This window comes from Protopterus annectens, chromosome 5.part1 (assembly GCF_019279795.1).
Source record: "Protopterus annectens isolate FY-2018-M chromosome 5.part1, PAN1.0, whole genome shotgun sequence".
Classification (NCBI taxonomy): domain Eukaryota; kingdom Metazoa; phylum Chordata; order Ceratodontiformes; family Protopteridae; genus Protopterus; species Protopterus annectens.
This window is the reverse complement of record NC_056736.1, coordinates 396,443,032-396,457,035: the sequence shown is the minus strand read 5'-3', so window position 1 is coordinate 396,457,035 and position 14,004 is coordinate 396,443,032. Positions and strand designations below refer to the sequence as shown.

At 43.1% G+C, this 14,004-nt stretch overlaps 1 protein-coding gene across 1 annotated transcript in view; it reads right to left on the bottom strand.

Annotated features, from left to right (window-relative positions):
* Positions 1–14,004, bottom strand: part of NHS (NHS actin remodeling regulator) — a 1,450,195-nt gene that overhangs the window by 190,970 nt on the left and 1,245,221 nt on the right. The gene's annotated exons all lie outside the window — the stretch shown is intronic.

Genomic DNA, 14,004 nt, shown 5'->3' with positions numbered 1-14,004 from the left:
GTTTTTTTCCCTGTCGTTGTGCTTGTGGTACTTAATATGTATTGGTTATGTTTAGGTTCATAGGTTCATAGGTAGGTACTAGGCTATCTGCTCGAGGGCATTTATAAACCTAGCCAGAGTGTGTCGGCTTTTGCCGCCCCATTGATTAATTAACTGATCCTCTGTCAAGCAGAGCCAATGAAGTGATCCCAGGGGTGTATTTTCTGTTACCCATCCACTCGTCAAGGTTTCTCTTGAAGAGTGCTAGTGAGGGTCTCTACCTGATGTAATTTGGAATTTTGTTCCAAAGCATGGGGAGTCTCTGTGATAAGAATCTATCCTTCCAGCATGTTCTATTTATTGCTGTGGCGAGGTTTAGCTGACTAGAGTGCATGGCTCACAGTGACTTGGATTTCTTTAGGTGGAGCATGTCCATCAATTCTGAGTTGGACATGGCTTTGTAAGTCAGGCAGAGATCACCTCTGAGTAAGCGATATGCCACTGAGTATAGCTGGAGTTTTTTCAGTCGGGCTGCATAGGACATATGTTTGAGACCCGTAATCCTCTTGGTACTTTTGTGGTCTTTCCAGCTGTTGGAAGTATCTTGTGAGGTACATCCCAAATGGGGCATTGTACTCTATGATGGGTCTAATGAGTGACAAGGAGAGGGGCACTATAACCTCTTTATTTCTAGATGCAAACCCTTTAGAAATTAGATGGGCCACATAGAAGGATTTCCTAACTACTTTGGCAATATGCCTGGTTAATCCCTTCTCCAGATTTATGAATATGATTGTCAAAGGAGAGATTACTATCTACCTGGGTCCCCAGATCTCTTATTACCTCTTCTGTATTAAGGGGGCTGCCACCTATGTGGTAATTTGTGGGTGTTTTGTTTTTCCCAAACGGGATGACTATGCATTTTTTGGCATTTAGCTTGAGGCTGTGACTTTGACACCAGGTGTCTGTCCCAGTAAGGCCCTTTTGGAGGATGTCCGTGTCAGCTGGAGAGTCAATTATGGCTCCCAGTTTGCAGTCATTGGCGAACTTGATTAGCCATAGTCCTCCTGTGTTTGCCTGTACATCTGAGAAGTATATGCCGAACAGTAGGGGTCCCAGAACCGAGCCTTGCAGGACACCCCTTGTGACCGGTTTAGAGTTGGACCTGGAGCCCGCTATTCTTACTGTGTGAGTTCTGTCTATAAGCCAGTTGGCAACCCATCTCATGATGTAGGAGTTTATGTTCAGGCTGATGAGCTTTTCTGTAATACCTGAGTTGGGAATGGTGTCAAAATCCTTGGCAAGGTCAAGGTAGGCTGTGTGAACCACCTTAACCTCGTCTATGGCCTTGGTGACTGTCTCGAAAAAGTCAACCAGGTTTAGTAGGCATCATCTGCCCTTAACAAAGCCGAACTGGGTCGGGTAAAGTGTTTGGAGGTTCCCAATGTCTTTGTTAATGAGTTCCATGATGATGCACTCCATAACCTTGCAGACCAGGCTAGTCAGGCTTATGGGGCAATAGTTACCAGGGTCAGTTGTGGCCCCTCCTTTGTGGAAAGGAATAACCGTTGCTGTGCTCCATTCTATGGGCACGTAGTCTGTGGAGAGGCTGAGGTTGAACAGCGTGTTTAGGTGGGGGGTTAATTAGTTCTGTAGTTCGTGCAAGATGCAGCCTGGGACACCATCTGGTCCCATTGACGCTGTGCTTTTGGCTTTTGAAAGGGCTGTTTTCACCTGTGCATCTGTGATTTTTGGGACACTACACTTTTCTGGTATTGTTGTGGGCCCTTTTGGTGGTGAGAGGGGGGTGAAGTTTGCACTGAATCTATCTGCCAGGATGTTGGCAGTATCAGTAGGTTTAGTATATTTTGTGCTATTTTGCACTAGTTCAGTGCATATCTGTGAGTTGCCACTTAGATTCGTAACATAGCTAAAGAAGGCTTTGTGGTTATCTTTTGAATCCTTGGCTATTTTTCTTTTGAAGTTAGCCTTGGATGATTTCATGAGGGACCTCAGTTTCTTACTGATACTGATCAGGGATGTCTTTCCTTCTTGGGATTTGCTTTTTTTCTGAACTAGTTTCCTCCTTCTATTGTATAGCCTGTTTATTGCAGGGGTCCACCAAGCTGGTTTCCTTCTCTTAGAGGAGTGAGTCTTGGTTTTGCTAGGGATGGCATGATGCATGCATCCTTGTAGGTGCTCATAGAGTGTATTTGTAAAGGTTTCTGCATCTTGGGCAGCGTTATCCTTTAGCGTGGGGGCTGTGAAACTTACCATCTCTGTCTTAAGTAAAGTGAAGTTTGCTTTGGAAAAGTTTTTTACTGTGGTTTCCTTAATTGGGGGTGGTGGTGGGGTGTGGACATCCAGAGTGATTAGTTTATGGTCTGATCTAACCAGTGACGGGTTGACCTCTGGTGTAGAACACCTGTCGCCCATGTTGGTGATGACCAGGTCCAATATGTTTTTTCCTCTGGTAGGGGAGTTTACCAGCTGATCCAGGGCGTTTGAGTTGATGAATTCCAGGAAGCGCTGGGCCTGGGAATTTGTACTCGAGTAGTTTTCCCAGTGAATGGTAGGGTAATTGAAATTGCCCAATATCAGAGTGTTTGGTAGGACCTTCATGTTTTCCAGTGTCTCCAGAAAGGTGGAGTGGTGGTCCTGGGTCATGGATGGTGAACTGTAGCAGGCCACAATTTGCATTGCAGATTTGCCCGATGTTAGTTGTACATGGATGATCTCAGAGGTATCATGCTGCGCCACTAACCTGGAGGTGTAGGTATCCTTGATGAATATGGATACACCCCCCCCTTTTGTGTTTCGGTCTGTGTTCTCTGGCCGAAACGTGTGGTATGAGTTGTACCCCGGTAGTGCTGGGGTACTGTCTGGAGCCTTGAACCAGGTTTCAGTTACTGCACAGATGTCGACTTTCTCCATACTGAGGAGTGTTTTGAGCGCGTGCATTTTGAGATTTAAACTCCTGGCGTTGAGCAGCATAACCCTCAGTTTTTTGTTAATTGTGCTGTTTACGGAGGTGGGTTTGACTTTTGAGCCTTGCCTAGAAAAAGGCACTACGGGGCAGCAAGAGCCTTCACCAGTATTCGAAAGCCTAGGGGTGACAGGTGCAAGCCGTCTCTTGTGAAGCAATGCGGCTTGTCGAGCATGTCGTCCCAGGCTGACAGACACTGGATCGCCTTTGAATGACACCAGAAGCTTAGCAAATTGTTGAAATTGATAATTTTTTCTTTATACTGAGGTATCATTCTTGGTGAGGGCAGGATGCTACTCAGGGTCAGGGTCATATCAGCCTGGGCTACATGATCAGAGAGCTCTTCCATATCTCTTTTCATGTAGTCCAGGGTGGTATGTCTCAGGCCATTCACACCAACATGAACAATGACAGAGCCATATTTGTACTTGTTCTGGAGTGACCTGAGTGCTTGTGTTATGTGGCGAATTCTGGCTCCCGACAGGCAGCTAACAGTAACCTTCTGCTTGTCCAGCCTAGTGAGTGGGACATCAGTGTGCCTGTCTATAGAGTCACCTATTACTAGTGTATTAGGTATGTTATTTTGCCTTAAGAGCTGTGATTGTGTGGCACACTGATTTTGTGTTTTATGTGTTGTCTGGTTTGTGACGGGAAGTGCAGGTTGTTTGGGTGTCTGCTTTGGAGGTCTCTGATGCTTTTGCAGGTTTTTATTTAGAGCCTCCAAGTATGATTTTGTGTATTTATGTGTATTTTTTGCCAGTGCTGTTTTAGTAGGTCTATGTGTGGCTGGAGTTGTGGTGCAAGTGTTAACCTTCTCCTCTTGACTGTCTGTTCCAATCTTGGGTGGAGACAGCTTAGCTTCCAGTTTGACTGTATAATTGCATCTCTCGCATATGTTAGTGTTTTGTGGTAGGAGGAGAGGGTTGTCTGTGTACATGAGGCTATTGCAACATTGCCTCAGGATACCCAGATTCACCAGCTGGACTGGAGAGTGCACTTGAAGTTGCCCTTTGGTCGTGTCTGAATAGTAGGGTTAGCTTCTTAGTCACTTGGTTGGTGAGGGGTGAATAAAGAACCTTGCCCTGCTGGGCAATTAGTGTCAGGGTATATTAGTGCTTGCTATTAGGTCTGAGCAAGTGCTGGGCTGTAAGATGCTTTTTGAGTGCTTAAGTTGAGAGTTAGACTAGTTTTAAGGGAAAAACTGAAGAGGAGACTTAGTGGAGCCGGGAATAATTTAACCGTAGCTAACCGGCACTGTCCAGTGCACAAAACCGTGCAAACGCAGACAGGTTGCTCAAAGCTCCCCTCTCTCACAGGTGAACAGAGAAGCTTCCTTCTATCCAAGTAAGGTATTGGCAACTCAGAAACTAGTATCACAGCCCTGAATTCAGCACTAGCCTGAAAACTGGACTATACTAGCTTAGAAAGGCGGGAAACAAGGAATGTTTTTTTGTTTTTTTTGAAAAGATAAGGCAAAAACAGTACAAAATACACTTAAAACAGCTTTAAACGACTACAAACGATAAGAAAAGGCTATTACACGTTAGTGTGTAGCCTACAACAGTTAAACAAATTATTTAAGCAAAAAAAAAACTTTTTAAAAGTGCAGGTAGTCAAATAAGTACAATATGTGAACAAACAAGCTTTTAAATCACAGTAAACGCTGGAAAATCTGCGCTTAGGCAGAAAACAGTTAAGTACAGCAAGAAAGTACAGAAAACTGATACTTAATCCCTTCAAAGTCTCTCTCCTAAGCTAGAAGGCTTGTATCAGTTTAAGGCTTTCTAGTGCTACCTAGTAGGTTAGTTACAGGAAAGATGGGAAATAAGTGCAGATGTGGTCTTTTAAACCAGGAAGTTAAAAGAGACGGACAAACTGTCCAAATGGTCAATACACTACAATTTCTGGGCCAAAAACCTCTCATGGTAGACAGGCTACCTAGTGCTTACCGCTCCCACTGATAAGCTAGAAGGCTTTTCTCCAACACAGAAAGGCTTGCGGGGCTCAGAAGCTTTCCAACAGTCCTGGATACAGCAACTCTGTATCTGGACTAGACTAGTTACAGGAAAGGTGGGAAACAAGCGCAAGTGTGGCTTTTAAACCAGAACATTGAAAGAGATGGAAAAAAACTGTCCAAACGGCCAATAGCTACAGTTTCTGGGCCAGGAACCGCTCCTCTTGTGGTAGATAGGCTACCTAATGCTTACCACTCCCACTGATAAACTAGAAGGATTCCCTCCAACACAGAAAAGCTTGGAGGGCTCAAAAGCTTACAAAGAGTCCTGGAATACAGCAAATCTGTACCTGGACTAGACTAGTTACAGGAAAGGCAAGGAACAAGTACAAACATAGACTTTTAAGCCAGCAAGTTGAAAGAGATGGAAAACTGCCCAAACGTCCAAATAAACTGCAATTTCTGGGCCAAAACTCACTCTTCCCGTGGAGGATAGGCTACCTAGTGCTTACCACTGCCACTGATAAGCTAGAAGGCTTTCTTCCAACACAGAAAGGCTTGGGGGCTCAGAAGCTTACTAACAATCCTGGATACAGCAACTCTTTAACTAGGCTAGTTATAGGAAAGGTGGAAAACAGGCACAAGTTCAGCTTTCAAACCAGAAAGTTGAAAGAGATGGAAAAAACTGCTCAAACAGCCAATAGCTACAATTTCTGGGCCAGGGACCACTCCTCTTGTGGTAGATAGGCTACCTGATGCTTACCACTCCCACTGATAAGCTAGAAGGCTTCCCTCCAACATGGAAAGGCTTGGGGGGCTCAGAAGCTTACAAAGAGTCCTGGATACAACAAATCTGTACCTGGACTAGATTAGTAACAGGAAAGGCAGGAAACAAGCACAAACACAGGCTTTTAAATCAGAAGGTTGAAAGAGATGGAAAAGCTTCCCAAATAGCCAATAAACTATAATTTCTGGGCCAGAAACCACTCCTCCTGTGGTAGATAGGTTACCTAGTGCTTACCATTCCCACTGATAAGCTAGAAGGCTTCTCTCCAACACAGAAGGGCTTGGGGGGGCTCAGAAGCTTACCAACAGTCCTGGATACAGCAAATCTGTACCTGGATTACACTGGTTATAGGAAAGGCGGGGACCAAACGCAAAACGGGTTTTTAACTAGAAAGTAGAAAGAGATGGAAAAACTAACTGCTGCATACCATCCCCTACTGGGCTGCTGAAAACTAGGGCCATATTCTGTGTAAGGCTATGCACAGGATGCTTATTTAGAGTAAGTAAACATGGACGTATTGTGCATGTCATCTCTGTGATTTGTTTTCAATAAAACTGCCATTAGTCAGTAAAAGAAAACATGGGATAAGAGCAGATTGGAAGATCAGGGCCACTTTTTTAATTTAGTTGGTTGATCAACTTAGCCACAGTTCAGCTAACAGATATTCACATTTCCTCCCAGACTAAAGGCTATTGGTATTTCAAACAGATATGACTTCTGGTTCAAGGTTAGAATCTCAGTTTATCATCACTGTTGTATGAGCATCGGTGTGAAAACACTGCACCACGGATACAAGGAGTGCGACTACTGAACAGACTGCATCTCAAAAAACAGCAAACAGCCACTGATGTCTTCATGTGTTATTTATTACTGTCCGATGGCTAGTCAGGTGAACAGGTCACTTGAGCCTTTTTAGTCAAAATGCACAGCCATTTGTATATACCTATTCTCCAAATTTTGAAGCCGTGTAGTTCACGCAAGTCAGCCATATTTGAATTCCACATTGCATGAGGTTGAGTGATATAGTTTTTAACAGGCTACGCATTCCCCTTTCTCTCGCTCTCTCTCTCTATATATATATATATATTTTTTTGAGGATTTCTAGCCCTGGTCCAGGGTCTAATCATTTCATAAACCTCCAGTGCTTTCAAGCTGTGTACTATTCTTTTAAACATAGTTTCTCTTTTTGTTCTTCCTACATGTTTACTTCCCTTCCTTGCATCCTTTTTCTTTTTTCTTTAAATTCCAAACTTTAATCTCCAAATATGCATTCTTTAACCAGTTCTCCAGCTCATCTTCAGTAGGTTTTCATAAGATGATATCGTAATTAACAATATAAAATTCACTAAAGATACCTATCTATAATACACTGAGACTAATATTTGAAACTGTTAAGTTCCCATCTCCACTGCCATTTACCAGGTCTAATATAAAAGGGAAAAAACATTTTTGCTTGGTGCTCAGAAAATTTAAACTTCTCATTTGTGGTGTGTTCTGAAGAAAAATACATACTGTGTTTACTCTGTATGAAAATATTGAAAGTTAGCACAATTAGGCTCATTTGCCAGATCAAATGTACACTAATACATTAATCTTTTGTTAATTTTCCCATGTTTCAGTACAGTAATTGTGTTAGTATTTCAGGACGTATAATGAACTCACCTTTTCAGATTATACAAAACAAAGGTAATCTAGAAAAATAGAGTCAGGTCTGGTATCCCACTAATGACCCACAGGGTGACAGGTGTAATGAGAAACAAGGACTGGTCCAGATAAAATGCCTTTAGCTATCAGATCTAGGAGACCAGCTCTCTCTCATGCCCTCCCTTACGGAGGAATAAAGACAGCTTGTTGAAGTTTCAAGAAGTTTATTCAGTTACGTAGGTAGATGAATGAGTGTACATTATGTGTAGACTCTGTCAAAAGGAGAGACAGCATGTGACTACATTTATGAAGGAGAAAGCACTTCCATGTTTATCATAGGTTCATAGGTTCATAGGTAGATACTAGGCTATCTGCCCTAGGGCATTTATAAGCCTAGCCAGAGTGTATTTGGCTTCCGCCTCCCTATTAGATTAGCCTACTGTGCCTCTGTAAAGTAGGTCACAGAAGGTACCCTTTTAAGATTAGTTTACTGTGCCTCTGTCTAGCAGGGACACAGAAGAGATCCCAGGGGTGAATTTGCGATTTCCCATCCACTCGTCCAGATTTCGCTTGGAGAGGGGCAGCGAGGGGCTATGTCTAACATGAATTGGGATTCTATTCCAGAGTGAGGGGATCCTCTGGGAAATGAATCTGTCCCTCCAGCATGTCCTATTTATTTTTGTGCTGAGGTCTAGGTCCCTGGAGCGTGTAGCTCTAAGGGACTTGAATTTTTTGAGGTGGAGCATGTCCATTAATTCTGGGTTTGACATGGCTTTGTACGTCAGGCATAGATCGCCTCTGAGTAGGCGGTAAGCAACTGAGTAGAGCTGGAGTTTCTTTAGTCGAGCTGCATAGGACATCTGTTTGTAGCCCATGATCCTCTTGGTGAGGTACTTTTGGGGTCTCTCCAGTTGCTGCAGGTGTTGGGTAAGGTACATCCCAAAAGGGGCATTGTATTCAATTATGGGCCTGATGAGTGGCAGTAGAGGGGCAGAATGACCTCTCTTGATCTAGATGCGAACCCTTTCGTGATAAGGTGGGCTATATAGAAGGTCTTTCTAACCACTTTGGCAACGTGATTATCAAAGGAGAGATTACTATCTACATTGGTCCCCAAATCTCTAATTACTTCTTCCGTACTTAATGGATTACCATCTATGTGGTAATTTGTGGGCACCTTGCTTTTCCCAAAGGTGATGACTATGCACTTTTTAGCATTTAGCTTGAGGCCGTGGCTCTGGCACCAAGCATCCGTCTATGTGAGACCCTTTTGGAGGATGCTTGTGTCAGCTGGAGATTCGATTATGGCCCCCAGTTTGCAGTCATCTGCGAACTTTGTCAGCCATAATCCCCGTGTTAGCCTGAACCTCAGAGAAGTATATACCGAACAAGAGAGGTCCCAGAACTGAGCCCTGTGGGACACCACTTGTAACTGGTTTGGATTCGGACATGGCACCTGCGATTCTGACCATGTGGGTTCTATCTCTGAGCCAGTTTGCAACCCATCTTGTGATATAGGGGTTGATATTTAAGCTGGTAAGCTTATTTATGATGCCCGAGTGGGGTATTGTGTCGAAGGCTTTTGCGAGGTCCAGGTAGGCTGTGTGGACTACCTTGCCCTCATCTATGGCTTTGGTAACTGTTTCAAAGAAATCAACTAGGTTTAAGAGGCAAGATCTGCCCTTAACAAAGCCGAATTGGGTGGGGTCCAGTGTCTGGAGGCTCCCAATGACTTTGTTTATGAGTTTCATGATAATACGCTCCATAGCTTTACAGACCAGACTAGTCAGGCTTATGGATCGATAGTTTCCGTGGTCCGTTGTGGCATCACCTTTGTGGAGTGGGACCGCTGTAGCTGTATGCCATTCTTTGGGTACATATCATGTAGTAAGGCTAAGTCTGAACTTAATGTGAAGGTTCAGTTCTTCTTGGAGCTCGTGTAAGGCACAGCCTGGGACACCGTCCGGTTCCATAGATGCTGTGTTTTTTGCTTTGGAGAGGGCAGCTTTCACCTGTGCATCTGTGATGTCAGGGAGGTTACATTCAGTTGGGATAGGCATTTGCTCCTTTGGGGGGAGAAGTTTGCGCTGAATCTGTCTGCCAGGATGTTGGCTATGTCTGTAGGTTCGGTATATTTTGTACCATTATGCAACAATTCAGAGCATATCTGGGAGTTTCTGCCCATGTTCCTGACATAACTCAAGAAGGCCTTGTGATTATCTTTAGTGTTTAGGGCAAGTTTTCTTTCGAAACTGGCCTTTGATGATTTTATGAGGGATCGAAGTTTCTTGTTAATACTGATCAGAGATGCCTTCCCTTTTTGGGATTTTGCTCTGTCATGTAGTAGCTTCCTCCTTCTGTTGTATAGCTTATTTATGGCCGGGGTCCACCAGACCGGTCTCCTGTTTTTGGAGGAGTGAGTCTTGGTTTTATTTGGGATAGCACGATCCATGCATTCCTGCAGGTGCTCATAGAATGCATTTGTAAAGGAATCTGCAGATTGGGCTGTATTATCCTCTGGCCCAGGGGCTTTGAAGGATTCCACCTCAGTCTTGAGAAGTGCAAAGTTGGCTTTTGAGAAATTCTTTACAGTGATTTCCTTGGCTGGGGGTGGGGACGGGATAAGGATGTCCAGGGAAATTTGTTTATGGTCTAATCTTACCAATGAGGGGTTTACCTCTGGTGTGGAACATAGAGTCCCCATGTTGGTGATGACCAGGTCCAATATGTTGTTCCCTCTTGTGGGAGTGGTGACCAGTTGTTCCATTGCATTAGAGTTTATAAATTCAAGGAACCATTGGGCGAGGGTGTTTGGGCTTGAGTAGTTTTCCCAGTCAATGTTTGGGTAGTTGAAGTCACCCAATAACATAGTGTTTGGAGAGACCTTCATATTCTTCAGTGTTCTCAGGAATGCCAAATGGGGTTCCTGTAATAGGGAGGGTGTTCTGTAGCAGGCTACAAACTGAAAGGCAGTTTTGCCCGCTGTTAGTTGCACATGGATGGTTTCCGATGCTTTGTGCAGTGTCACTAACCTGGAGGTGTAGGTATCTTTGATGAATATAGATACTCCCCCTCCTTTTGTGCTTCAGTCCAAGTTTTGGGGCTGAAATGCATGGTATGAGTTATAACCTGGTAGTGCTGGGGTGCTCTCAGGAGCCTGGAACCAAGTTTCTGTTACTGCACAGACATCGATTTTCTCCATACTGAGGAGAGCCTCGAGTGCGTGCATCTTGAGGTTTAGACTTCTGGCATTGAGTAGCATTACCTTTAGTTTTTTCATCCTTGGGTTGTTTATGGAGGTGGGTTTGTCCATTGAGCCTTGCCTAAAAAAGGCACTATGGGGGTGGCAAGAGCCTTGGCCAGTATACGAAAGCCTATGGGTGACAGGTGCAAGCCGTCCCTAGCGAAGCAACGTGGCTTGTCAAGCATGTCATCCCAGGCTGACAGACACTGGATCCCCTTTGAATGACACCAATACTTTAGCCAACTGTTGAAACTGATCATTTTGTCTTTATACTGTGGCATCATTCTTGGTGAGGGCAAGATGCTACTCACGGTCAGGGTCATACCAGCCTGGGCTACATGGTCAGAGAGCTCCTCTATGTCTCTTTTCATGTAGTCCAGGGAGGTACGTCTCAGGTCATTCACACCAGCATGGACAATGACGGAGTCATACTTGTACTTGCTTTGGAGTGACCTGAGTGCTTGCGTTATGTGGCAGATCCTGGCACCCGACAGGCAGCTTACAGTGACCTTCTCCTTGTTCAGTCTGGTGAGCGGGACATCAGTGTGCCGGACAATAGAGTCCCCTATAACAAGTGTATTTGATGTGTTGTTTGGCCTTAAGGGCTGTGACTGTGAGGCACACTGATTTTGTGAGATATGTGATTCATGGGTATTGTTGAGGGGTGGCTGTTGCTTGGATATCTGCTTAGGAGGTCTTTACTGTTTAGGCAGATTTTTATTTAGAGCCTCCGAGTATGTTTTTGTGTGTTTATGTGTTGGGTATGCAGATGCAATAGGTCTGTGTGAGACTGGATTTGTGGTGTGGGTGGTTACCTTTTCCTCCAGACTGACTGTGCCAGTCTTGGGTTGAGAGAGCTCTGCCACCAGTTTGGCTGTGTAACTGCATCTCTCACATGTATTAGAGTTTGTTGGAAGGAGGAGAGGGTTGTCTGTGTACATAAGGCAATTGTAACATTGCCTCAAAATTTCCAGATTCACCAGCTGGACTGGAGAGTAACCTTGAAACTGACCCTTGGACATACCAGATTAGTATAGGGAACTGTTTTTTTACTGATCAGATTAGGGAAGGGAACTGATTTTTCATTTGATCAGGAAGGACCAATCGGGAGCCTAATACTTATGAGAAGTCAAGGAGGGTGTAGTGTTTTAGTTAGTTAGTGTTTCCTTATAAGAGCTGAGGAAGTGCAGGGCTTTTGAAAGAGAATAGAGTGATTACTTTGAGAGTTTGAACAGTTCTAAGGGAAAAAGTGAAGAGCAGACTTTGTGGAGCCTGGAATAGTTTAAACCTGTTTAGGTGGTGCTGCCCGACGCTGCTCAGTCATAAAACCGCATAAAAAGAGAGTTGTAGGGTTTTAAGAGAGAGAGATCAAGGAGTTTAGAATTGACCCAAAATGGCCAATAAAACTACAGCTTCTAGGTAGTAACCACTCCTCCAGGGACAGGCAGGCTGTTCAGTGTTAACCACTCCCACTGGTGAACACAGAGACTTCCCTTTACAATCATGGTGAGGAATTACCAAAGGAACTTTACTTCCACTAACTGAATAAGCATGGCTTCCCTGAAAAGAGGAATAACCTGGTCAAAACAGGATAAATAAATAAAAATAATAAGTAAAACATCTGCCTAGATGCCAGTACCTCTCCCTCGAATAACAGCAGTTTGCAGAACTTAGAAAATAAATTTTGCAGAATATTAATATTTGCAGAATAAACATTAGAAAATGCTAGCAAGAGGTAACTGACTTCCATTTAAAAGTGTGCTGAGTTCTATTGTATACCTTATTGTTCAAGACCATATTAAACTCCCACTTTCTTGGGAGCACTTTGCTGGTGAACCATTACTGTGGAGCTCCAAAAAGCTTTCTTAAGTATCAAGGAATCTATAGTACTCCTGTATGTTTGTCCTTCTCAGCTAGGCTGGCCCATTCCTTCAAGAAGAGAAGACATCCTTTTAAAAAGAGAAGATCTCACATGCAGCAAGTAGTCTTATTTCCTCCAGCACCTCCTGCTAAGTATTAAGGCAGAACTGAAGCTTCCTGAGTAATGTCCTGAGCAGATTATGGAAAACAAGCTTTCTGGCCTTCTTTAGTCTGGAGACACATCTATCAGGCCAAATGGGTCTTGAAAGAAGTCAGAAAAGATCACATTATAGAACTACATGACTCACCTACATCAGGTTTCTGGTGAACTGGTTGGTGTCAGATGAGAGCTATTGGCATAGTTTTGATATATACACCTCACGAGTGCTGTAGAAACTGTGGCAGGCATGGAATAAGGAAGCAGATTTTTCTCCCATCTCTACATCTATCTGAAGTTGACAAGATTGTTTTGGCCCATGAGAACTGCAGCACCCTCAATAAGCGCATCTGATACATAGGTTTTTAACGTTAACGTTCCATTCCTCAGTGTCTCTGTTGACTTACAAGGTTTGAATGGTGTTCTAACATATGATGGATGCATACTGACTTAGTAATCTCACAGCAAATTCCTACACTTCCCTCTGGTCATTTCCACTAACAGTACAAATTACTGCTGTACAGCCTGCTCCCTTGCATCCAAGCAGGAGATTGTGTGTGTGTATATATATATATATATATATATAAATATAAATATATATATATATATATATCTATATATATGTATATATATATATATATATATATATATATATATATATATATATATATATATATCCATACATATATATATATATATATATATATATATATATATACACACACACACACACACACACACACACACGCCACACACACACACACACACACACACACACACACACACACACACACACACACACACACACACACACACTTAAATAATTTGACATACAGATGAAGCAATGATAAAAACTTCAACTTTTGCATGTTGACCCTTTGACCCCAACAGTTTGTGACTTTGAACCAGCTGAGAAAGGACAGTAAACACTCTTTTTTTCTGATTGGTTAAAAAAAAAATCTAATCATCACATCACACATATTTTGCCTAAATAGTGGCACTGTTAAGGAAAGGGTTTTCATAAGGTTATATGTAGGTATGGGTGGTTTAGCACCTGGAAAATATTAAGGTCAGGGATTGGACATGAGTAAGAATGGCTGGGGGGATTCTTTACAATTATAACTCTCTGCAGACAGTGACTAAGCAAGATATAACAGATAGTGACAACTTACAATATCAGCTGATCTTTATGCGGGCCTTCTGCAGTAGGTGCTTATTTAACCTCCAACTACTGCCTTGCTGCTACATGGCCACAACATCTACTGTATCTGAGTTGTTCTTTGTAAGTATTTAATGTGAAGAATTTTATATCCTTGAATAGGCTCTCTTTTCTTGCTTTTTTTTTTTTTTTTTTTTAAATTTCTCCAAGGCGGTTCTAATACCATGACAGGAA